General features: G+C 50.1%; 1 protein-coding gene across 9 annotated transcripts in view; it reads left to right on the forward strand.

Annotated features, from left to right (window-relative positions):
• Positions 1–23,654, forward strand: part of Lingo1 (leucine rich repeat and Ig domain containing 1) — a 181,068-nt gene that overhangs the window by 9,890 nt on the left and 147,524 nt on the right. For all 9 annotated transcript variants that reach the window (XM_029569221.1, XM_029569223.1, XM_029569218.1 and 6 more), the window contains exon 2: positions 14,894–15,003. The gene's annotated coding sequence lies outside the window, so the exon portion shown is untranslated. The remainder of the gene's footprint in view (positions 1–14,893; positions 15,004–23,654) is intronic.

Consider the following 23,654-nt stretch of genomic DNA (forward strand, 5'->3'; position numbering starts at 1 on the left):
CAGGTCCAATAAGGAAATTCCCCAATTGAGGCTCCCTCAACCCAGGTGTGTCAAGTTGACACTGAAGCTATCCAGCACAATTGACCCCTTGTCAACTTGACACACAAACATCACTGTTAAACCATAAACTTTCCAATTTTTGGAAATATGATGTTAATATCACAATATAAGACAGTACAACCTTAAAAACCCCACAGTCCTTTAAAAAAAATCCACTTAAAAGTCCAGTCTTTTAATAGTCTCTTAACTGTGGGTGGCCTTCTATAGAATCCGAAACAAGTACGGTCTTATTTCAAAGGGAAGAATTGGGCACACCTAAGCAAAACCAAAGTCTAGCAAAGTAGCTCGAGGCTGGACATCCGGATTCACTCACGATCTTCTGGGCCCCAAAGGGTACTGGCAGCTCCACTGCTCTGACTCTGCAGTCCACAGCACACTCAGCTCATCTCGCAGACCCAGGACAGCTCCATTCAACACCCACTGCTGTCCTTGGTGGTCAGCCCATGGTCCTGGCTTCTCCAAAAAGCTGGGGTCTCCACTGAAACTGAGGCTACACCTTCACCAATGGCCTCTTCTTGCCTCTGGGGTGCAAAGCCTCAGATTCTCTCCATGATCCCTTCAATCCTGGGGTCTTCGCTGCAACTGAAGCAGCACTTTCACCTATGGCCTTTCCTGGCCTCTCAGAGTGCCAAGCCTCAGCTGCCCCCTGTGACCCCTTCAGGCTTTCAACACCAGAACCATGCAGGAGACTCTTACACATTACCAAGTCCTGCTTCCAGCTTGAAGTAGAGGTACGGTCCCCTCTGTGTGCTGACCCTGAGGAAATACCTCCCAGAAGACTCCACCACAGTGATGCTGGTCTCTTGTTACTTACAGCTGATTTTTCAGCCCCAGCTAACCAGCATCAGTTGTCTCAGTAAAGCAAAGGTTTTGCTTCAGGTTGTGGTCTCTTCTTAACAACTAATTCTTCAGCCCCAGCTGACCAGAACCCACAGATTCTCAATCCAAAAGCTTACACGAACAGCCCTGATAGTCTCCGCTTCCCTTTGAAGCCAGGCCTCCATCATCTACAACTCTTTCAGCATAATTGTTCCAAGCTCCACAGCAACAAACTGAGCACGCAATGGCTCTTCCAGCCCAAAGTTCCAAACACTTCCATAGTCCTCCCCAAAATACCAAGGTCATGTCTGTCACAGCAATATTCTACTCTCTGGTACCAATTTCTGTCTTAGTTTGTTTCTTCATTGCTGTGACAAAATACTCTGACCACTATCAACTTGGGGAGGAAAGGGTTTAGTTATTTTACATATCCTGAGTCACAGTTCATCCAGGAGCCCAAGGTAAGAAGAACTCAGGCAGGAACCTGGAGGCAGGAGCTGGAGCACAGGCCATGGAGGAACAGTGCTTACTGGCTTGCTCCCCTGGCCCCTGCTCAGCTGTTTTCTTATGCAACACAGGCCCACCTGCCCAGGGGTGGCACCACCCACAGTGGTCTGGGCCCTCCCACATCACTCATCAAGAAGATGCCCCTTAGACATGGCCATAGGCCAGTCCAATAGAGGCAATTCCCCAATTGAGGCTCTCTCAACCCAGGTGTGTCAAGTTGATACTAAAGCTGTCCAGCACAGCTACTGTGTACAAAGAGCCTTCCGTGGGTTCCTGTCATCCTTTGCTCCCAACTCACATGGGTGTTTCTGGTGAATATTTGTTGGGTGACTGCTTGGTGGTGTTTGAGCCATCCTGAATGAGGCCTGGAGAGTGATGCCTGAAGGTCAAGCGTGAATGAGGGCAAGGGTGTATTTACTGAACACTGAAGTTTTGTCACAGTGCTGGGTGCTTTGTATACATTACCTCACTCAATCCTAGCAAACCTATAGGACATGTACTGTTACTATCTACATTTGATAGATGAAGGCAGCAGGTGTAGAGAGATTGAGGAACTTGAAGAGATCACACAGGTAGCTGAATGGAAACACACTTGCTTCTCAAGGAGGCTGTGTCTGCATTGGCTCAGTGTAGAACTAGGCAGAGAGAAGTTGAGCTTTCAGGAGGAGCCTACTGCTCTGGGTTAGGAGAGAGGAGTCAAAGGTCCTGTGAAGGTCTAAGGTACTGAGGAGGTAGGGTGACCCAATGCAGCGGCCCAGTGGGATCTGGAGCTGGGATCTGGATTCAGCAGCACCTGGAGCTTTGTTCTCAGACCTGCCTCAGCTCCCTCTTGGGAGGGGTGCATATTGCTGAGCCTGCTCAGAAGACAGGGCAGTGTGCCACATGGGAGGATCGCAGATGAGGCTGGAGCAGGGCCCAGGCTGTGCGGCCTCCAGTGCTAGGCTGCAGCAGTGGCTGTTCCCTGGGTTTGAGCAGGGGAGTCATGGAGGATCTGAGGTTTTCAGAGATGGCTCTCCTGACTGGGGCCATGATAGTGGGGAAGGGGTTAGGAGCAGGGGGCCCTTGGTGGCTTCTCTTCCTTGCCCTATACTCCCATGGGCGTAGGCAGAAGGATGGCTCTTCTCTTCCTCACATCCAGTCCTTTGCCTGCCTCAGCATGGGGTAGGAATTCCACAGGGGTCCCTGGCCCCTGAGGACCCTCTCTCTGAGGCTCTAAATGTTTTATCTTCGCCATCTCTGCTGCTGAAAATTGCTGCTTTTAACGCCTCCCCCCCCCACCCCTTTGCTTGATGCAAACGAATGCTGGAATCATTCCGTGCTGGGCGCTCGCTCTGTTGCTTCTGCTTGTGCCCAGAGTCCCCTCCAAAAACTCTAATTGCTTTTAAGCTGTGATAGTTGGCAAAAGCAATTTTCTTTACATTATGGAGAAGGGGGGAATCCACCATGTTTTCTTCTTCCTTTTCTGACTCTAACCTTTTGTTTGAATTATCCCCTCATGGCTGCTACAGTCCTGGGAGAGAAATGAGGTAGAAGAGATGTGTTTGGGGAAACAGAAACACCTGTGAATGGGCATTTTTGCCTCTCTAGACCTTAGTTTCCTCATTATAAAATGGACATGTGTCCTTTAATCTTTGACAGACATTCCCTGTGTACATTCACTGGGGACAGGTGGAGGGCACGGGCCACCTAAGCATAGGCTGTTGTATTCCCAGCACCCAGTGGAGTGTGACACATAGTAGGTGCTCAGTCAAGAGTGGTTGACTGGAGGAATGGTCCTACTGTGCACCAGGCACTCTGCCGTGCAGTGAGAATGCACGGGATGACTGGATGAAGTCCCTGCTCATGAGAGCTCACTGATTAAATAAGAAGCAGCACCTAAGTGTAATTACCATGTTACTGAGTCACAGTTCAGGTAGGTAACTGGGTACAATGGGAGAGCAGGACAGGGCGTGCCAAGGGAGTCAGGGAGAGCTGCATAGAGGAACAACACTTGGAGAGGGAGTAGGAAACTGACGGGTGAATTGGAGCCAAGGAGGAGGGACTTGCAGATCAGAAGTAGCATGTGGGAAGGTGTGCTGAAGTTTCCCTGGTAGATCTGAGCTGCTGGGGAAGGCTTTGCGTAACCTGTTGGGTAAAGGTGAGCCATGGAAGGATTCTGAGCAGAAGATAAGTGTTGAGACAATTCTTCTGGCTCTGAAGTGGGGGTAGTGCAATGGGTTGGTTGATGGCACCCACATCCTGTTGTTTACCTCCTCTGCCTGTACTGTGGTGAAAAGGGTTTCAGATCTTGGTCTTGACCCTGACATTGGGTCCCCTTGTTTGGAGATAGGCATCAACTTATAGGCCACTACTGTCCTAGTCTGGTTGCTTCCCTCTGTTCTTCAAAGCATAGCCCTTTACAGTTTATAAAACCTACTTACCTCTGATCCCAAGCTGACCTAGAATAGTCCCTTGAGTTGGCAGAAATGGTAGAGCAGGGGCCAGTGCCCTTGATAGGCATAGGTCCTGCTGGGTTCGACACCAGGTTTCACGGCCCTCAGCCTGCTTCTGGCACTTTCTTTTTGAGCCCCTTCCTCCAGCTCCTGGCCCTCTCCTCTCAAGCTCATGCTCCTTCCCTGTTTTCAGAGTGTATGGGGCTTTTCAAAAGCATTAATGATAGAAAATAAATTGGAATCAGAGAGGAATCATCGCTGGGCATTCTCAGAGGGCCGCCTCTGCCCTTGCATCTCTCAGCCATATTGAAGCAGGCAGTCAGACCAGAATATGAATGAGTCTGGTGCCGGCATTGCTCTTAGTCTGTCAGGGAGCCCTGCCTGGCCAGACGGCACTCATCACGCTCACCAGTGGCAATGTTTGCAATGAGGTCTGCGCAGCCGCCAGCCATCGCTGGTCAGGATTGACTTCTGGGAGATGGAGTTGTGTGACTGCAGAGGGGAGGTGATAGGAGCCCGAAGCTCAGCACTGCACCTTCCCCTAAGCCACAGATCTGCAGTTGGCCCAGGTAGGGTCAGGCATATATGGAACCACCAGTGGCCTCTTAGGGTCTGAGGTCCTCATCTGGCTATTCTGTGCCCCGCTGTGTGAACTTGTCTCCCTCATCTTAGATCCTTGATCACTGCTCACCTCACACTGGGATTTCCATTTTTAAGCTTTCCATTGTGCTCTTAGAGCCTAAAGGGGGCAGGGGGTAATGAGGTGCCCAGGCAGGTCTGATGCAACAGGGAGTGCCAGAAGAGCCTGTGTTGCTGTGGAAGCTTAGATACCTCCACCATGGAGCACTGCTGTGGTACTTCCACATGGTTCTGCTACAGGGACAGGGCCCTTACTGCATGGCCACAGTGCTCATCTGCTAACTGCACACAAGGTTTGGGTTCAGGTCCTGGATGGACTCTGTCCCTGCAGGAGAAGGGGATTGGTACCTGGCAGGCTCTCTAAAGCTTTAGGGGTTCTTGGGATGGGGGAAGGGGAATCATTCAGGGAAACCCTAGTGCATAGAAATGGGAAACTGAGGCCTAGAGATGAGGAGTGAAAGGTCCCTGCTGTACTCTAATTAGACTGTACATTCAGGTCCTTATTGATTTTCCCAACAGAATGAAGAGGGTGACTTTTGTGCCTCTGTTTTGGGGGGGAGGGAACTGAGGCCCGGGGGTGATTAGAGTTGGGGCCTCTGCAGGCCTGAACCTAAGTCAGTCTGTTGGAGTCCAGGGCCAGCTGCCTGCTTCTGGCAGGATCAGGAGATGCTGAGACACAAAGTGCACAAAGGCACTGAGGGGCAAGGCACATTTGTGCCTGAAGTGAATCCAGCCAGGGCAGGGGACCTGAGACCCTGGTCCAGATCTGTTACCAGCACCCAGTATGATCAAGGCCAGGTTGAGGGAGGCCCCTGGAGGGGCCAGGGGGCATTGAGGAGGAGGCTACTGAGCCCATGTAGGCCTTGACCTGGCTACCAGCCCTGCTCAGCACTTCTGTCCAATCTAAGGATCCCATGGTTCAACCCAGGCTCATATTGACACCTCTTATTCCTGTTGTCCCTTTAATGTGGGAGGTGGTGACTGCAGCCCTGGCCCTAGGGCTTAGCAAGGCCAGTTAATGCTATAGTGAAGCCAGTCCAAAGGAGCAGGAAACTAAGGATAAGGGATGCAGGTCACTACCAAGTAGATGATGCAAATCAGGCCTGTACTCTGGTGTAGAGGCCAACCATGCCCATGCATACCCTCAAGACTCCCAAGGATCATCATGTGTAGCTAGTGGCATTTGGTGGGGAAACCAAGGCCCTGAGGCACATGTTCTGTCTATGACTCCCACAGGGGTCTTAGCATGGGCCCTGGGGCTACAGGACCTGTACCATCCTGCCCACAACAGCTGCCTGACATGGAGGAGGACACCCTACTCTGAGCCTTCTCTTCAATGGGAGCCAGCCTTGCTCAGTTCCTACTTGGCGGTTCTGAATCACTTTGGGCTGTGGACACCCTGTATCTGAAAGGGCTCCAGCCAACACGTATTCACATCTGTCAGGCATGAGCTGACCTCTGGGCTGCAGGAAATGAGATCCACCCCTGCTCTGGGGAAGCCAGACCTGCCAGCAGTCACAGTGAGGGGAATGAGAGAAGAATAGAGCAAAGGCAAGGATTCCTGAAGGTGACCCCAGAGCCGGGGAAGCACACCTGGCAGAAAGCACAGCAAGGCCTGGCCCTGTCAAGGAGCACAGGGGTCTCAGACCTACTGGAGGTAGAGTTGGGAGGCGCTGGGGTTAGGCATGAGGCTGAGGGCCAGTTGGGAATGGGTCCCAAGGGGACTGATGGGCCCAGTAAGGAGTGTGGGCAGGTAACAGTAGGAGCCATAGAGTGTGTGTAGCAGGCTTTTCAGGTAAGGTGCAATCCTCATTGTGGAATGCAGCCCCTGGCTTCTGTAGATGAGCTAGTAGACCTTCAGGAAAGGGTTGGAGAGATGACTCAGTGGTTAAAAGTTTGTACTGTTCTTGTAGAGGACTTGAATTAGGTTACTAGCACCCTTGTTGGTGGGTCTCAACCTCCTGCAACTCCAGCTGTGGGGGATCTGATGACCTCTGTTGGCACTTGCATTCATCTGCACATACCTACACACGTATACATATGCACACACACACACACGCACACACACACACTTAAAAATAAAGGTAAATCTTTTAATTAAAATATTTTTATTAATTCTTTGAGAATTTCATACAATGCATTTTGATCATATTCATCCTCAACTCCTTCCCCTAACTCCTCCCAGGTCAACTTCCACTTCTTACCCAACTTCATGTTCGCTTTTTAAAAACATACCCTGTTGACGTCAATTTGTGCTGTCCATGTACTCCTGGATGTAGGACCATCTACTAGAGTGTGGTTGACCTACCAGGAGCCAACCCCTTAAAGAAAACTGATTTTCCCTCTCCCAGAGGGAAATGCCATGCTAGAACGATGCCTGGCTTGATGTGTGCAGGCCTTGTGCAGGCAACCACAGCTGCTGATTTCATGAGTTTGCTCTGGTCCTCCCTGACCTTTGGCTCTTACAATATTTCCACCCACCTCTTCCATAATGATCCCTGAGCCTTGGGAGGGGATGTGACATAAATATCCCATTTGTGGCTGAGTACTCCACTGACACTCTGCACTTTGATCAGTTATAAGTTTCTTTATTAACCATCATCCACCGCACAAAGAAATTCCTCTGATAACATCTGAGAGATGCACAAATCTATGGGAATAGAGATGTGAATTTAGAGACCAATTTGATACTGTGTCCGTTTAGCAAAATAATAGTAGTAGGTTCACCCACCTCTGGGTCCTCCCTGTGAGCTTCTCCACCATGGGTTCTTGACTAGGTTTTCAGTACCAGGCATGTGATTCCTTCTGTGGAGTGGGCCAGAAATCCAGCCAGAAAGCAGTTAGTTACCCCCAATAGCACTATGCATTATTGCACCCATGGGCAGATCTTGCCATGCTGGTCATTACTGCAGTTCACAGAGTTCATAGCTGAGTAAGACTGTTGATGACTCCCCCCACCCCCCTTAGCAGCCTGCACAGAACCTTTCAGGCCTATGAAATCTAGCCAGCCAGAAGGAAGCTTCCTGGTCAGTACCAACTTGATTTCTCTGTATCCTGTGACCAATGTGTGTGGTACTTTTAGTAATAGGGTCTTACCATCAAGTTCTGGGGGACAACCAAGAACAATAGCAATAGATGTATTGTTTGGGGGGGCGTCTCCAGGACACCTCTGACTTGAGGTGACTTGAGGGACTGGACTTTTTAGTTGGCAATCTATAGCTTCTAGGATGAGCATAATCCCATGTAGGGCAACTCCAGTTAAACTGTTTTATATGTACATGTGTATACACATACATACGTGAAGTTTATAAAATAGGTTTCTATACGCCTTTTTCCTTTTTATTTAAAAATGTTTTATTTATTATTTTTATTTTTTATGTGTATTAGTGTATTGCCTGCATATAGTAAGTGCACTGATGTCATGCAGTGCCTATGGAGGTCAGAAGAGGACATCAGATCTCATGGAGCTGGAGTTATGGACAGTTGTTAGCCACCATGTGGATGCTGGGGAACAAACCCGGGTCCTCTGCAAGAGTAACTAGTACTCTTAACCACTGAGCCATCTCTCCAGCATCCCCATTTGCCTTTTTCAAACATTAGTGTTAATTGTCCCTACCCCAGCTCCCTCCTCAGGAAGGGGCTGGAGAAATGGCAAAGTCGCCCCAAGTACACAGGCCATCTAGTCTGGCTGGGGCCCTTCCAAGTTAGATAGGAGGTTTCTCTAGTTGCCCAAAAGACCTGAGATGTCACAGTGTTGGGGAATTCTGGGCTGAGGCTCAGGGACACAGAGGAGAGCTTTTCAGTGGTTAAGAGTAAGTACTGCTTTTGCAGAAGATCCAAGTTAGGTTCCTAGAACTCACACTGGGTGACTCAAGCTGTCTGTAACTCCAGCCTCAGGAGATCTGGTGCCCTTTTCTTGCCATCACTGGCACCTGCACTCACATGCACATATGCACATACACCCACACACAGAGTTAAAAATAAAAAAAAATAATTGTTTTGGAAAAAAGACCCTCATATGAAATTGAGTTGGTGGATCCAGGTGGTGAGTGTCACCACAATTTAGGACAAATTTGTTGGTCCTTCCTGTCCTTGCCTCATATACCTTCAGCTCCCTCCTTGAGGACAAGTTGGGAGTCAGGCAGGATATTCGCTCTGGAAACAAATATTTAAGGGAGGGGACCTTCTGGACCGGCAGAAGGCCTCAGCCTGCTAGGTGGTTTCCTTTGGTTTTATTGATTGGCTCACAGTGGGCTAGCCTGGGCTGGCCTGGGCTCTAGGCGAGATCTGCAGCCTGGGTACTCTAGTTCACCATCTGCTCCTGGCCTCTCCAGGCCTGCTGGTGCCTGCACATGCTTGCATACCTCTCTATAGACCCAGTTTCCCTGCAGGTAGGAACCCCATCACCCCCATCATTTCTTTCTCCCTCCCTCCCTCTGCTCTTCCCTTCCTCTCTCTCACCCCCACCCCCACCACTGTGTGTGCAGTCTCCTCATTGATGAGACCTCTCAGGAACACACAAGGCCTGTTGGGCTTCTCTCCCTCCAGACATACATTCTTTCCTTGCTGTTACCCCTGGGAATGACAACAGACACACTCCCACTGACTCTAGACAGACACACATGCTACTTGGACCCCACACACCCTCAAGGCTCCCTCCACATGCACCCCTTCACCTGTACACACTCGTTCCCTCTGTTGGGACACATGGCTCTGCAACCTCCTCTGTGGTATAGAAACGCATGGCTTCTCCCCCCCTCCTCTCCTGTTAGCACCTACCTCTGGGATTTCTGAAAAGCTCTCCTCTGTGTCCCTGAGCCTCAGCCCAGAATTCCCCAACACTGTGACATCTCAGGTCTTTTGGGCAACTAGAGAAACCTCCTATCTAACTTGGAAGGGCCCCAGCCAGACTAGATGGCTTGTGTACTTGGGGCGACTTTCTGCTCTTAATCAATATGGCCCCATCTTCCTCAGCCAAGGACTCAAACTGGTTCTAGAGTTCTGGTAGGGGCATGGTGGTGAGCACCAGGGCCCTGCGGGAGTGTGGAGTCCTGCCTTCCAGCCAGAGCAGCTCTGCTTACATCTGCATTTTATATTAGGGTCTGGGCAAGATTTAAAAAAAACCCATTAACTCTCTATTGATTTTGTTTTTCTGATTACAAAAGAAAATCCAACAGTACATTTGTGGAAGACAGAAGCTATGAAAGGCCTCTTGGTCCACCTTGCCCCAACCCTCCAAGGTGATCACTGGGAGGCCTAGTGTATTAGCCTCCATCCATGGACAGGTTGCTATTTAGAAATATAAGCTTGTTCTGAAGTAGCTTCTTGCATCTTGATTCCCCCTCTTGCCACACAGATGCACCTCACACTGCCCAATTCTGCAGACTGTTCCATAACTTGGATGTGCTGTATTTTATTTGAATATTTCCTTATTGATAAACACTTAGGCCATTTCCAATTTCTTTTTCACTCTTACTTGCAATGCTGCTATGAGCATTCTTGAGTATTTATATGTGCATACTTGCCCCGAGTTTTTTCTTTTTTCTGTTGATGAGGCTTCTAGAAGTGATTACTAGGTTGTAGGGTGTGTGGGTTTAAAACGTTAGTCAATACTGCCAAATTACCCTTCCAACGGTTGAGCCAACTCCCCCTCCCTCAAATAGTCTATGAGTGTTCATTTCCCTTCATCCTTGCCAGCACTGCTTGTTATAAATCATTTTAATTTTTCCCAATCTGATGGGCAAAAAATGGTATTGTGTCATTTTCATTTGCATTTGCCTGATTGCTAGTGAGATAGAACATCTTTTCATACGTTTATTGGCCAATTTAGTTCTTCCTCTGCAGATTTCTAATTCACTGCCAATTTTTCTCTTTTGTCCTTTTTTTCTTATTGATTTGTAGGGGCTCTTTGCATATTAGTGATATTTTCTTATAGCATCTTACTTGCATTTTAACATTGTTTATGGTATCTTTTGCTGTACAGATGTTTTGCATGTTTATATAGTTGGGTTTTTCAAATTTCCACTTCACAGTTTCTGGATTTAATGTTTGGCATAAGAAGGCTTCCCCTACTGCACAAGATCTCATTTCAAATATGAGTTTTATTGCTGAAAAATCTTCTCAAAGCTGTGGTTTCAGGCTCCTTCCCAGCTGTGTGTCTGCAGCTGCAGAACTGGCTCTGGGGGAGACCAGGGGCCCCATCTGGCCATCCTTCAGCTCTCTCTTTCCCTCTGTCCATCCGGGTCTGTGATCACTGCTGCTCTGCCTTACGGTCTCCAACTCTTTTTTAAAAAATTTATCTATTTATTTATTTTTTTCTATTTTATGTGTATCTGTGTATTGCCTGCACATAGGTAAGTGCACCCCTGTTGTGCAATGCCCAAGGAGGTCAGAAGAGGCTGTTGGATCTCCTGGGACTGGAGTTAGGGACAGTTGTCAGCTGCCATGTGGGTGCTGGGATTCAAACCCGGGTCTTCTGCAAGAACAACCAGTGTTCTTAACCGCTGAGCCATCTCTCCAGCCCCTGCGGTCTCCAACTCTTAGATGATCCACCCATCCCTCTTCTGCCCCTCTCATGTCCTGGTCTCGAGCTGCTTTTCTATCAGGCAGCGGTGGCAAGCATTAGTGGGTTGGGAACAGAATGGCAGCTGTCAGGAACTGCATTTTCCTTACCTTCTGCCTGCTAGTCTAGCCCTCAGTAATGTGGACTGACAGACCAGCTCTGCTTCTTGCTGGAGTTGAGTGCAGGCTCTAATCCACCCAGTTCCTCCTCCACGGAAGCATCACAAGACTGCTTCCTCCTTTCCATACCCTTGGACCTGGCCCCACCCTTCTATCCTTGCTGGTCTCTCCTGCTCATGCCTTTTCAGTGCACAGATCTCTATAGTTCTGCTGGCCACTGCTCAGGTCTTGTTTTCTATCTGTGTAGCACTGATCTAGGGAGTCTGTGTCTGCTGCTGGGAGGCAGAGCACATGCAGAATACTATGGAGCTGGCAGGTCTTTAAGACAGGATCTGCGAGATGTCCCCTTTTTTCCCTGAGTACGCTGTCCACCCCACCTCCAGAGGGCTGGGGGAAAATTGGCATGTTGCTGACAAAGAGGTGGGGACTTGAGTTTCACCAGTGGAAGGGCAATTGGCCTTCTTGTTCTGTGCCCATCCCAGGCCCAACATAACACCTGGCAAGTGCAAGGTACTCAGGGGTAAAAAGATGAGCAAGCAATGAATGGACACTGTGGGGATGTGATGAGTCTGGCAGGAGTGATTGGAGTCTTGTACAACCTCTGAGCTCCTTGTGTGTAACAAGGTAGCCTCCTCATGACCCCCACTTCTGCAGGCATGTGTTAGCCTCCCATCACTATAGAAATGATCAGTTTATAGAATAGGTTTGTTTAGGATAATATGTGCATTTTAACTCACTTTTGGAGGTTCTAGTTCATGACTGGTTGGCCCCATTAGGCCTATGATGAGGTAGCACATCATGGTAGAAGATTGTGGTGGAGCAAAGCCCCTTACCAAAGAAGAGACTGGGGTCCCACAATCTCCTATGAGCACAACCCCTATGACCCTAGATCCCATCTCACAAAAGTTCAGCCTTCTCTCAGTAGTGGCTCCTTGGGGAATAAGCCTTTAGCATACGGGCTTCTGGGGATTATGCAACCTCTAAATTATAGCAAGATGCTAGTGGTAATAACCCCTATGACCTTCTGGGAATGAGGGCTTCACTGGGCTGTAGAGGACCTTTAGGTTGAGTGGTTGGGAGGTAAGTCAGGGAAATGGGAAGGTCTTTGGAGCATAGCTCAGAAGTGCATGACCTAAAATGCCCGAGGCCAATCTCCCTGACTCCTGGATGCTGGACTTCTGCCCAGATGTCCTCAATCTGATCCTCATGGGTCATCTCCTCTGTCCATATATCCTCTTTGTATTTTGCATCTCTCAGGCACCATGCTTATAATGGGTGCCTAGCAGAAAGTGTGTAGACAAGTAAAGGGGTGAAGGGATAAAGGAAAGAAAGGCAGCATGCTGTCAGAGAGTTTGGGTCTGGGGAAGAGGAGATCAGGGTTCAGGATTGGCTTGTGGGCTGACTTTCTAGGGGATGCCAGCCCCTATGGGTCTGTCTCATTTCTGTGTCCTGGGCCTAAGTCCCTCTCAAACTCTCATCCTGTGCCCTGTCTCCTAGAGCAAGCATATAACCTCTGTGACAAACTTTGCAGTGTTCTCCAGGCACCCTCTCCACAACAACCCTCTTCCCCTCAGTACAGAACCCACTTTGGCAGTGCCCTCTAGTTGCTGCTGAATACAGAGGCACCAGATCCCCAGGGGTTTGTGCACCTTGCTGAGGGGTTAGGAGCCGGGAGGGCAGGTTGAAAACCTCAACTCTGTTGTAGTCCCTCTACCGTCCTTGTCTAGGAGGCCCACAGCTGGGCTCTCACATCCTTTCTGGGACTCAGCACATGGGTAGACCTCATGTCCAGGAGAGTTCCTGGCTCCCACTGTGGCTCCTCCCTGCCCCAAATCATTGTCATACTCTGTCTGTGGTCCCATTTCCATAGCAACTCCTTCTGATGCCACCGAGGAGAGCTGGGAGCTTCAGAAAGAGTTGGGGGAAGGGAGCTGGAGACCCATTCATTGTCTGGGAGCATGGCCACTGGGGGCTTGAGAGGCACTTGTGAGGATGGCTCGCACTGCCAGCTCAGGTGGAGCTGGGCTCAGGGCTGTCAGCCAGGTGGTCTGGAGGCCTGCCAGGGACACAGCTGTCCATGTTGGCTTGAGCCCGGCTGGCTCATGCCAGTCTATTGGGAGCCAGCTTGGGCAGTCATTGAGGGTACTCCTGCTGTCAGGACCTGGCTTGGGGACCCAGGCTCTGGCTACTCAACTCTGCCAAGCTGGCACCACAGTGTTCTGTCTTGAACTCTAGGATCAGCAGCCATGGAGGCACCCCCAGGGCCATCTGAACTGGGACACAGTTTGTACTGGTGGACTATGGGGCCAGCAGTCCCTCTCCTGTCTGGTCCCATTGCCTTGTGGTTCTGCCATCAGGGTTCCTCTTGGTACCTTCTCTGGCTCTTTCTTGGAGAGAATCTGTTTGTAGCCCAGAAGGCAGGAAAACCCTGCCTTTCAGATCCTCTCCTTTGCACCTGCCACATGGTTGGAAATACCAATTACACCTTAGACTGATGGAACACTGACTCTGGGAAGGATTGCCTTTGCTATCTTCCACCCACATTACATCAACTGCCTTGGAGCACTAACCACCTCTCTTTCTGTCCATCCCAGCTCGAAGGTTTGCAAGACCTTCTGGGGACCAGGCCCTGTGCTGAATGGTACCACATGGAAAAACCAGAGAAGTCAGGACCTGGCCCCCAGTGAAGGGTGCTGGGGCAGAGCCAGGCTCTGGGTTAGATGCTGACTTTCTGAGTGTTTCCTCAGCTGCACTGTTTCTCCCCTCATCCTTGTCTTTGCATGGACTCACATTTGAAGGTGGATTACCATGGTGCTCCCGGAGCCATACACACGTGAAATCACACCTGTGATGTGCCTGTCATGTTTTGTTTTTTTTTTTTTTCTAATACACAGAAAAATAAACACAAACCAATGAAAATAAAAATGTTTGCATACTGCCTACTCTAGACATGTGTGTCTAACTCTGAGAAACACAGATCTGATTGGGACCCCTCAGTGATGGCTCAGAAAGGGATTCAGGACTTTGAGAGGCAGAGAATGGAAGTTCTGCCCAGGGCTACAGGGTCAAGGAGTGGGAATGCTGAGCCCCTTCCCACCTCTGTGGCTTTTCAGTGGAAGATTGAGTCCAGTACCACAGAGGCCTTGGGCCTTGCCAGGGAGTCAGTGTCCCAGGGACACCCTCGGATCTTTCCCACTCCTCTCTGGGGAGATGTTGGAGGGTGCTTGAAGGAGTAAGGTGGGGAAGGGGGTGGAGCTGCAGGGATCTTTGAAGACAGCAAAGGTGTGACTCAGGCCCTGGGAAAGGCATGCTGAGCTCTGCCCACTGCATTCTCTGAGGGGCCAGGCTGCAGCCTGACCTAATGTCTGGTTGGGAAGGAGACCAGCATTGGTACTGCTGGCACCTATTGTGTTCCAGGCCCTGTATTCCCTGTTTTCTCTTGCAGTCCTGGCAGGAGGAGGGACCCTTGTTTCATGGATGAGGGAAATGAGGCTCAGGGACTTGACTGTCCCAAGATCACAGGGTCAGAAGGTGGGAGAAGCAGCTAGACTCACTGGTTTGGGGCCAGAAACTCTGAGTTCCCAGAGCATGCTAATACGAATGTGCCACTGAGAACATGTGTGTGCGTGCGTGCATGCGTGCGTGCGTGCATGTGTCTGTGATTCACAGGGTTGATTGTCCGGCTGGGTGGGCTCAGACCTGTTTGCATGTGTAGCCCATCCTGCCTGATAGCTACCTTGTCTTCCTCCCCACAGCTTCCTGCACCCACAGGCCCTGAGGTGTTGGTGCCCATGGGCAAAGAAGTCAACTGAGCCAGGCCCAGGCTAGTCCCAGCCCAGCTGCTCCCAATACCACCCAGTCACAGGTAAGAGGCCATTCAGGGATTACTGGGGCTTCCAGGGGAGGCTCTGTCAGGGGCCTCTTTCTACCCCTAGGCCTCCATCTAGCCCCTTCTTCTGCTCTCAAGTCTTACTAGGCCTTGCTATGGCCAGTCCTGGTCTATAGCCAGCTCAGAAGCCTAGGGAGCTTGTCCCAGCCACATGGTTTCACAGACAGGGCTGGATAATAAGTTCCCACGTGACATGGGAAGGCTCTCAAGGCAAGCTGAAGGGCTCTGTCCTTGGTCCTGTCACATTGTTGACCAAGTGTGTGTTTGATTCCAGGTCAGGAGGGAGTGGGAACGAGTGAACTGAGATAGGCAGGGTCCAAGAAACTGTCAAGAGACCAGCCTTGGCTCTGATGTGTGGAGTTAATGGGGCTCCACAGTTGGCATGCAGGTCCAGACACCTTCAGGGCAGGATGAGGTTCAGACCCTAGGTATGTGTCTACGTGACAAGCATTGGCAGCCAGCTGACCTTGGCTTTGTGTGAACAGAACAGATGGCTTCTTGGTCTATTATGAGGAACAGGACACCCACAATGTGGGAGGTGACAGGCTCTCCTTCCTCCTCTCTGTCCCATGGGGGGGGGAAATGTGTGGGCTCTAGGGCATATCCTGATGAGATGGGTGGAGGGTGGGAGGAGGGACAGGGAGGGGGTCTGGGACTGCTCTTTGCTTGATCCTCACCTGTTTGTGACAAGTAAATCACCAAGGGGTCCTAGGCTGCTATGTGGCTTGACCCTGGCTTGTTTGTGACAGAGAAGTCACTATACTCCTGTACATGAACCAATGAGCAGCCTACAGAGCTACTTTGCTAAGCATGAGCGGTGAGGTAGGCTGCCAGGGGGTGGGAGGGCAGGTTGGACTGTGCTATTCTCATTTCTGAGGCTCAGTGGGGCTGGAGGAGGAAGCTATTGGGCCTGGTGGACAGTAGACCTTGGTTCTCTTTCCCTGATACTAGGCCTCTGAGACTTACTTGTCCCCATCAAAGCATTTCTGCTTATTGGTTGGTCCTGGGTGGAACAGTTATCTGTGCTAGCTACTAGGCAATGGCCAAGAGGCTGAGATCAGCGTTGGCAACAGGTGACTGACTGGGTGATGGGGCAGAGTGGTCTGGGCTTGGCCTCACCCTGGCCAGGAGGCTGCTGCAGCCTTCCCTTTGGTCTGTGGACATGTTAATGGTGCTCAATATGGGGTCACTCCAGGAAGCACAGGGCGGGGATGGGGCAGCAGCGGGATGTGTGCTTGACTCAGCTGGGGGCTGGCAGAACTGGTTGGAGGAGATGACTCCAGGCGGAGTCTGGAAGCCTGTAGGGTCCTTTAAAAACCATCTATTTTCCTGGTTATAAAAAGTAATGTGTGTTCTCTGTAGAAAAATGCAAGCACTTGGGTAGTTTGCCCGTCAGTCTTTTACAAAATATGTATTTATGATATAATTGGGATCAAGCTGTACATACTGTTTCCTAACCTGCCTTTTGCACTTAATACTATACCAAGATCATTTTCCCTTCATTAAATACTCTTCTATAATGTGATTTTTAATGGCAGCATAATGTTCCAGCTTATGTGTGCTAGAGCCCTTTTAACTAGTTCTCTGTTGTGTATTTTGATGGTTTCCAGTGTTTTGTCACTAAAGCCTGGATGAACAAAGTGGTCCACAGAGAATGATGGTGGCAGAAAAGGGCTAAGGCAGGGGAGGGGCAGCTAAGCAGTGTTACAGAGGTAGGGCAGCTGGATAGTGTTTGGTGCCTGGTAGTCCTGAATGGACTGGTGCCAGCCATTGGGAGTCCTTGCGGCCATGCTGAGGAGTGGGCACTTGGCTTTCCGAAACTCTGAACTCCTGGAGAAGCCCGGGTTTTTCCTTGCTGTCCCCTGCTTCCTTCTCACTTCTTGTACTGCTGTGTGTTTGGCAGGGGAGAGGATAGCAGGCCAGAGAAAGAGCAGGCAAGGTTAGGTCCCCAGTGCCACTGCCTCAGGCCTCTCACTGCCAACAGGAGTCCCTGTGTCCCTGGGGGGCCAGCCCAGTTCTCCATACAAAAAAATATTTAACCAGTTTAGACTGGATCTAGATATTTTTTCTCTTAAAAATGTATATGACTCAGTGATTTTTATTAGATTGTATTTATTGTGTGTATGCATGTGGCGGTCAGAGGACAGCTTGTGCAGTTGGTTCTCTTCTTCTACCATATGGATCCCAGGGATCAAACTCAGTTCATCAGGCTTGGTGGCAGGTGCCTGGACTCATTGAGCCATATCATGAGTTCCCCCCTCCCTTTTAAAAAATGTTGTCAACCAGTTGTATTGAATTAAGGGCCTACCCTATTCTTGTGTGACCTCATCCTAATTAATTTAATTATATTTACAACAGCCCCATTTCCAAATAAGGTCATATTTTGACCTTATTTAAGGGTTAGAAGGTAAACATATATGTATTTGTGGTACTGGGGATGAATGCTTTGAATATACTAGGCAAGTGATCAGTTACTGAGCTGTATTACCAGCTCCTTTGACAGGATCTTGATATGTAGCTAAGGCTAACCCTAACCACTAGATCCTCCTGCCCCTGCCTCCCTTGTGTGCCACTGTGCCTGGCCACTCATAACATCAAGGACTAGAGCTCTGATCTGCACAGCAGCGAATACTCCTGAGGTGGACCAGATGGTCAGGGTGATGAGTGTATCATGTCTTCTGGTGTTCCAAGTGCCAGGAAGAGGGTGAGCTCCTCGAGAGGGTGGGGCGGCTTCTCAGAGGCCTCTTTCAGCTTGGATGGGAGTTGTGCTCAGGAGCACACTGTTCACAATGCAGCCCTCACATTCCAGGTGAAAGGAAACTGCACACAGCCAGCTGGACAGGAAGAACTCCTTGGATTCTGCCCCATGGCTGGTGGTGGCCTGCAGATGGGGCTGGTGGCCTGTTGTCTTTACGATTGGGCCTCAGTTTACCTGCCTGTGAGTTAGGAATCATCCTGCTTATCTGCTTTTCAAAATTTACCTATTTTTCAATTTTTTTTATGTGTATGAATCCTTTGCCTGCACATTTGTGTACCACAGAAGTCAGAAGAAGAGGGCTTTGGATCTCCTGGTACTGGAGTTACAGATGGTTGTTAGCTGTCATGTGGGTCCTGGAAACTGAACCTGGATTCTCTGCAAGAGCAGTCAGTGCTCTTAACCTCTGAGCCATCTCTCCAGCGCCTGCTTATCTGTTTTTTTTTTTTAACCTCTGTGGAATTGATCATGTGGGTACTCTTGCTCCCTGCCTTCTACCTGGCTCAGTGGTCACTCCCCACTTGACTGTACTCCCTCCCTACCATAATTCCCCCCCCCAATAACTCCATTTGTATGTGTGTGTATTTATGTTTATGTGCACATGTGTGTGCATGCATGTGTGCGGAGGCCAGAAGTTTTGTTGTTGTTGTTGTTGTTTTTGTTTTTTGTCACAGATGTGGTTATGCTCAAAAGAGGGAGTGACTAGGAATGTGTTTTTGTTCATCTTTCATTTATTCACTCTGCAAACATTTATGAAGCTAGCTACAGACTAGGCTCTGGGCTCTACCCAGGGACAGAGATGAGATCCCACAGCCATGTCATAGGCATGCAGTCATAGGTAGCAGCTAACGTTATGCCTGCTCTGGAGCTGACAGTGTAGGATCTGTTCCCAGCTCTGGTACTCCCAAATGGTGTGAATGAAAGCAATTTACTTCAGCTGGCTGGGCCTCAGTCTTGTTATCAGCAAATTGGGAGTAATAATGGCATCTGCCTTGTGTGGATTAAGTAGGTTGATGCACATAAGGGGCTTAGAGCATTGACTGGCACATACTAAATGCTCAGCAAATATGCCTGTATGGGCTCAGCTACATGGGAGTGTGGTTCATGACCCAGAGGGGCTGTAGGCTACTCTGGGGGCTCAGCAGACATGGTAGGTCAAAGCAGGATGGGGCAGGGCTGTTGTTATTTCAGTCCACTGGTTGTTCATTCCCCTTGGCTGTGGGTGGAGGGCAGTGAGTAGGGGATGGAAGAGGCCTGCCATGTCAGAAGGGGAGGCAGGAGGCCTTGAAGTCTGTGGGGTTGGGCACCATGCAGGTGGCCTGGGCAGCATGCTGCCTGTCTTTCCTCTTCCCTGGGCAGCTTGAGGTTTGGGGAAGGGGTGTGGGTGATGCTGATGCTTAAGTTTGTCAGCCTTCTATTGAGGGGGGTTAAATTAAAATTCTTCTTGGAGAAGTTAACAATTTCCCAATTAAGGGACGCGCAGTAGTGAGGTGCCTCAGAGGCCTTCCAGTCAAGAGGCTCTTCTGCGTAGCAAAATGGCTTGGAGTGCAGCAGAGCTGTTGGGAGGGGTGCTGGAGAGGGCGCTTGGTCATGGCCCAGGCCAGACTGTGTGATGCCCTGTGTAGTAAGTAAGTCCTCCCAGCCTCCAGCCAGAACCCCATGGACCCGTGACCTCCACTAGGGTCCCGTTCCCTTTAGCCCACTGTCTGCTGATCCTGCCTATCTCCTTGGCTCCTCCCTGCATCTGTTTCTTGTCCTGCTGAGCTCTCTGTTTTCCCCTTATAAAGCATGGAGTCCCTTTGGCCCTGACTACCTCCTGAGCCCTGGCTGAGCTTGGTGAAGCACAGAGACAGAGTGGGTCACTACTGGAGGTTCCCCAGGATTCCCACCCTTAGGTAGACCAGGGTGCAATTGGGAGGAGGCCTGGACCCCGTTTTTAAGTGAAGCCAGCTTGGCTAGGGGCAGCATCCTTATGCCTTCTGAGACTCTGGCCAGGCTCCCTGGTACCTGTGGCACACTCGCTACCCTAGTTTTCCTGGTGACATCTGGGTTTTGTTTTATTTTTGTTTCTTGGGTGCCAGATTAGCACCCTGACCCAGTGCTGGCTTTATGGGAGACTCTAGGATTTTTCCAGTTTGGATCTGTTGGTTGTGTTTCCCAGAGCAAGCAATAGCCTCAGACCCCCTGGGGTTCCCATGGACACCTAGTACCTGGAGTGTGCCAGGCCTCACTGTGCTCTTTCTGCCTTCATAGTAGCTGGGAGGGAATGATGACCACTCCATTCACAGACGAAGAAGCAAAGGCTCAGGAAAATGAAGTGAGCCTGGCCCAGGTGGATTCTTGCTGAGAGCCTGCTTGTCCCATGACCCCTGGGGACTTCTAGGTCACTGAGCAACAAGGAGCTGGAGGAGGAGCTGGAGGAGACCTTGGCTAAGCCCCTCTCAGTGGGCAGCCAGGCCTTTACTCTAGGCCTAAGGACACTGCCCCCAGTGCTTGGCAAGGTTATTCGAGGAGCCCATAGCATAGAGTCTCCTCTGTCCAGGTGATGTGAAGGGTGGCAGGAGTGTTTGCAGCCCACACGTGGCACCCCCTCCCTCCTCTGCATGTCCTACTTTCTGGAACCTTTCCAGCTGGGGCTGGCTGTGCAAATGCCCAGAAATGTGAGAGCCAGGCACTCTAAAAGGTCAACCAACCGTGCAGGGACTTCTGGGAGTCCTAGAGGAGGGGAGGCCCAGCAGCCCAGGGGAAGGCAGGTCTTACACACCCTAGAGTGGGTTGGGGAGTCCTGGCCAGCTGCTCTTAGCAGCCTAGAAGCTGAGGGAATTTAAAGTTAAGGTCCTAGCCCTGCCACTTACTGTGTGGCCTTGAGAGTAGCCTCTGTGCCCTCATGAATGGCACAGATAGCCTCTCTGAGGTGTGGTGAGGGTCAGAGGACATATCACATGTGACTATGCTGGGTCCAGGTCTGGTGGACCACTTGCTTATAGAACAGGGATTCAAGGACCACACCTTAAGAACACTGATGAGACTGGTTCCCATTTCACCTCTGCTGGTTGGGCAAGAGATTTGTGTATCCTCAGTTTTGCATCTGCACAATGGGCACAATGAGGCTTCCTTCAGGGAGGTATTATACACCTTCAGTGGGAGTCACCTATGGGGCCAGAGCTCCTGGCCTCTGAACGGAGGGGCTATGTCATGCTGACCTCCTCTCTGGGGTATGGTGGTCCCCTGCCAGGACTTGGGGATCCAAGGGATCTTTCCAGCCACAAGCCTACTTGTGTGTCTGAACCACTGAGAAAGGCTGTAAAATTTCTGCCCCAAATTAAAACCTACAAGCTCCTCAAAACAATGAAAAATTTCCCTAATAAAAGAGGAGGCATACTCAGGCATGGTCTAAATGAATGGAGTGACTTCCGGGATTAATCCAGGATGTATGGGACGATGCCCAGCTGGGAAAGGCTTGTGGTGGATATTGTAACAAATTGTTTGCTCATGAGGGAAATAATTCTTAATGTGTTCGGTGTGAGGGGAGGGCGACTTGGCCCTCAGCAGTTACACCATCCCTCATCAGCCGGCCAGGCAGTGTCTCTGCCAGGGCAGTCTTACCCCCAGGCTCTGGATTTTCAGTGATAGTCTCTCCGTCCTACCTTGGGTGGACCTGGGATCGGTCCTTAAAGCCTTCTGCATGCTGCCTGCGTTGTCTCCCTTGAAATGTTAATTCCTCCTGCATTGTAGTTACCTCTTCCTCTCTGGTCTCCTGAAGCCCAGGTCCATGCATCCTTCCAAGGAAGGTTCCCAATAGGTTAGCTGTCTGTTTGCCTCAGTTTACCTGTTTGAGTACAGACACTGCTCCTCCTGAGCTGAGCTTTCTAGCCTGCTCTCTCAGCTCCTAACATGTCTGTGTAGACTTGGGGGAGAAGGGAGGTGAACATAGCACATGCTCAGAAGCACAAGGAAACTTAACCCACTGAGAAGAGCTTTGGTATTCTGCTCCCTGCTGGGGTGTGTCCAGCACAGAGAAAAGAGATCTACAAGCCTGCATTTTGATGCTAGTTTCCCTGCTTTTTCACTACCATCTTTCTAGCATCTTCAACTGTTGGAGGTGGGATTCATTTTATTATCCACCACCATCATGACACAGTTTTGAGGAGATCATTCATGCTAGAAGGCGAATCCTATAATACTCCCATTGTATAGAAGGCCCATGGAGGTCAAGTAAGTTACAGAGAGTGGCTGGGCCAGGATAGACCTGGGTCTCTACTTCCTTATAACTGCTTCTTAAAATTGTTTAGATGGGGCTGGAGAGATGGCTCAGCAGTTAAGAACGCTGGCTGTTCTTGCAGAAGACCCAGGTTCGAATCCCAGCACCCACATGGCAGCTAACAACTCTCCGTAACTCCAGTCCCAGGGGATCTAACAGTCTCTTCTGTCCTCTGTGGGCATTGCACGACACGGGTGCACTTACCTACATGCAGGCAATACATGCATACACATAAAATTAAAAAAAAATTCCCAGCACCCACATGGCAGCTATGAACTGTCCTTAACTCTAGTTCCAGGGGAATCCGAAGCCCTCTTCTGACCTCCAAGGCAATGTACAACACAGGTGCGTGCACTCACATACATGCAGACAATACATGCATACACATAAAATTAAAAAATAAATAAATAAATTGTTTAGAGAAGAGGGCCTCTGTTATGGGTGTCACCTGGTGAACTTTGGCCTCACCTGCTTCCTTTCCTGAGGCAGAGAGATGCACAGGCCCTCGGGAGGCTGTGGCAGAGACTTTGGGGGCCAGGAGACCTTGTCATAAGGCCCCTCTGCTAGGGGACCTGCCCTTCCATTCATTCCTTCTAGTACTCACTATGTGTCGATGCACCACCCAGTCAGTGCTGGGTGCTCTGCCAGGCTCTACGGGTCCTGCACACAGAACCTTGCACGCCACTCCTTCCCTCACATGGTTTCTGATCTTGTTGTAATGAAAGCCAGCTAAATAACAAATAATTCAGATAACCCCAGGGTGTGATGAACTTGGGATAAAAGGGCTGACAAATATGGAGTAACTGGGGGTGGGCAAGAGGCTCTGAGAGGACTCAAAGGCCTTTCTGAATTGAGGACAGGATACTGAACACGGGACAAGATGAAGGCCTGGAGGTGTGAGGAGTCTGGAAGTGTCTAGAGACTTGGAGGAAGTCAGCATGGCTGGGTGAGAATGAGGAAAGAGGGAGAAAATGGTTGGGAAGAGAGCCTGGTGCTGCCTGGTTTGGGGTGGATTTAAAAAAATTCTTAAAAATTTTTATTTATTTTAATTTCATGTGATTGTTTTGCCTGCATATGTGTAAGCGCACTATGTGTGTGCAGTGCCCTTGGAGGCCAGAAGAAGGCATTGGATCTCATGGAAATGGAGTTAAGGATGGATGTTAATCTCCATGTGGGTACTGGAAACCACACCCAGGTCCTCTGCAGGAGTAGCCAGTGCTCTTAACCACTGAGCAAGCTCTCTAGCCCTGTGAGGGACAGATTTTATTGGGAACACAGCAGGTGCTCTGGATAGTGCTAAGTAGGAGAGTAGAGATTCTGATTAGTACCTTCCAAATCTTGCTCTGGTTTCTGTGTGGAGGAAATACATTCAAGTCAGTGTAGAGAAACTGGAGTCTCAGTGAGTAGCAGGTGCAGGGTCTCCAGGGAGGAGCTGGATGGATCATGGCCATGGGTGACCTGGGAGTTTGGGGTAGATGTAGAAGGGGCCCAAGGGTGGGAAGGCTGAGAGTCTGGGTTGGGTGAGGTCAGTTTGGTCAGGATAGAGGAATGACCCTGGGTGGTGGTGTTTCTGTTTTCTGGGTTGGGGACTCTGGGCAGTAGAAGCCCTAG

This window comes from Nannospalax galili, unplaced genomic scaffold (genome assembly GCF_000622305.1).
Source record: "Nannospalax galili isolate Female #2095 unplaced genomic scaffold, S.galili_v1.0 scaffold1622, whole genome shotgun sequence".
Classification (NCBI taxonomy): Eukaryota; Metazoa; Chordata; class Mammalia; order Rodentia; family Spalacidae; genus Nannospalax; species Nannospalax galili.